Source organism: Bos mutus, chromosome 1, assembly GCF_027580195.1.
Source record: "Bos mutus isolate GX-2022 chromosome 1, NWIPB_WYAK_1.1, whole genome shotgun sequence".
Classification (NCBI taxonomy): domain Eukaryota; kingdom Metazoa; phylum Chordata; class Mammalia; order Artiodactyla; family Bovidae; genus Bos; species Bos mutus.
Window position 1 is genome coordinate 54,318,837 of NC_091617.1, and position 2,922 is coordinate 54,321,758.

Below are 2,922 nucleotides of genomic sequence, written 5' to 3' on the forward strand. Positions count from 1 at the left end.
AACTAAGCCATGGCGTGCGGGGCCAACCAAGACAGACGGGTTATGGTGGAGAGGTCTGACAGGATGTGGTCCACTGGAAAAGGCAATGGCAAACCACTTCAGTATTCTTGCCTTGAGGACCACATGAACGGTAAGAAAAGGCAAAATGATATGATACTAAAAGAGGAACTCCCCAGATCCGTAGGTGCCCAATATGCTACTGGATATCAGTGGAGAAATAACTCCATAAAGAATGAAGGGATGGAGCCAAAACAAAAACAATACCCATTTGTGGATGTGACTGGTGATAGAATCAAGGTCTGATGCTGTAAAAAGCAATATTGCATAGGAATATGGAATGTCAGGTCCATGAATGAAGGCAAATTGGAAGTGGTCAAACAGGAGATGGCAAGAGTGAACATCGACATTCTAGGAATGAGTGAACTAAAATGGACTGGAATCTGTGAATTTAACTCAGATGACCATTGTATTTATTACTGTGGGCAGGAATCCCTTAGAAGAAATGGAGTAGTAATCATCATCAACAAAAGAGTCCAAAATGCAGGACTTGGATGCAATCTCAAAAACAACAGAATGATCTCTGTTCATTTCCAAGTCAAACCATTCAATATCATGGTAATCCAAGACTGTACCTCAACCAGTAATGCTGAAGAAACTGAGGTTGAACGGTTCTATGAAGACCTACAAGACCTTTTAGAACTAACACCCAAAAAAGATGTCCTTTTCAAAATAGGGGACTGGAATACAAAAGTAGGAAGTCAAGAAACACCTAGAGTAACAGGCAAATCTGGCCTTGGAATACAGAATGAAGCAGGGCAAAGGCTAATAAAGTTTTGCCAAGAAAACACACTGGTCATAGCAAACACCCTCTTCCAAGAACACAAGAGAAGACTTTGCACGTGAACATCACCAAATGGCCAACACTGAAATCAGATCGATTATAATCTTTGCAGCCAAAGAGGGAGAATCTCTATACAGTCAGCAAAAACAAGATGGGGAGCTGACTGTGGCTCAGATCGTGAACACCTTATTGCCAAATTGAGACTTAAATTGAAGAAAGTAGGGAAAACCACTAGACCATTCAGGTATGACCTAAATCAAATTCCTTGTGATTATACAGTGGAATTGACAAATAGATTTAAGGGGCTAAATCTGATAGAGTGCCTGATGAACTATGGAAGGAGGTGGGTGACATTGTACCAGAGACAGGGTTCAAGACCATCCCCATGGAAAAGAAATGCAAAAAAGCAAAATGTCTGTCTGAGGAGGACTTACAAATAGCTGTGAAAAGAAGAGAAGTGAAAAGCAAAGGAAAAAGCAAAAGAAAAGGAAAGATATTCCCATTTGAAGGCAGAGTTCCAAAGAATAGCAAGGAGAGATAAGAAAGCCTTCCTCAGTGATCAATACGAAGGAATAGAGGAAAACAACAGAATGGGAAAGAATAGAGATCTCTTCAAGAAAATTAGAGATAGCAAGGAAATATTTCAAGCAAAGATGGGCTCAATAAAGGACAGAAATGGTATGGACTTAACAGAAGCAGAAGATACTAAGAAGAGGTGGAAAGAATACACAGAAGAACTGTACAAAATATAGCTTCGTGACCCAGATAATCACAATGCTGTGATCACTCACCTGGAGCCAGACATCCTGGAATGTGAAGTCAAGTGGGCCTTAGGAAGCATCACTACGAACAAAGCTAGTGGAGGTGATGGCATTCCAGTTGAGCTATTTCAAATCCCGAAAGATGATGCTGTGAAAGTGCTTCACTCAATATGCCAGCAAATTTGGGAAACTCAGCAGTGGCCACAGGACTGGAAAAGGTCAGGTTTTCACTCCAATCACAAAGAAAGACAATGCTTAAGAATCCTCAAACTACCGCACAATTGCACTCATCTCACATGCTAGTAAAGTAATGCTCAAAATTCTCCAAGCCAGGCTTCAGCAATACATGAACCGTGAACTTCAAGATGTTCAAGCTGGTTTTAGAAAAGGCAGAGAAACCAGAGATCAAATTGCCAACATCCACTGGATCACTGAAAAAGCAAGAAGTTCCAGAAAAACATCTATTTCTGCTTCATTGACTATGCCAAAGCCTTTGACTGTGTGGATCACAATAAACTGTGGAAAATTCTGAGAGAGATGGGAATACCAGACCACCTGACCTGCCTCTTGAGAAACCTATATGCAGGTCAGGAGGCAACAGTTAGAACTGGACATGGAACAACAGATTGGTTCCAAATAGGAAAAGGAGTACATCAAGGCTGTATATTGTCACCTTGCTTATTTAATTTATATGCAGAGTACATCATGAGAAACACTGGGCTGGAAGAAGCACAAGCTGGAATCAAGATAGCCGGGAGAAATATCAATAACCTCAGATATGCAGAGAACACCACTCATATGGCAGAAAGTAAAGAGGAACTAAAGAGTGTCTTGATGAAAGTGAAAGAGGAAAGTTAAAAGGTTGGCTTAAAGCTCAACATTCAGAAAACGAAGATCATGGCATCCGGTCCCACCACTTCATGGGAAATAGATGGGGAAACAGTGGAAACAGTATCAGACTTTATTTTTGGGGGCTCCAAAATCACTGCAGGAAGTAACTGCAGCCATGAAATTAAAAGACGCTTACTCTTTGGAAGGAAAGTTATGACCAACCTAGATAGCATTTTCAAAAGCAGAGACATTACTTTGCCAGCGAAGGTCCATCTAGTCAAGGATATGGTTTTTCCAGTGGTCATGTATGGATGCGAGAGTTGGACTGTGAAGAAACCTGAGTGCCAAAGAATTGATGCTTTTGAAGTGTGGTGTTGGAGAAGACTCTTGAGAGTCCCTTGGACTGCAAGGAGATCCAACCAGTCCATCCTAAAGGAGATCAGTCCTGGGAATTCATTGGAAGGACTGATGCTAAAGCTGAAACTCCAA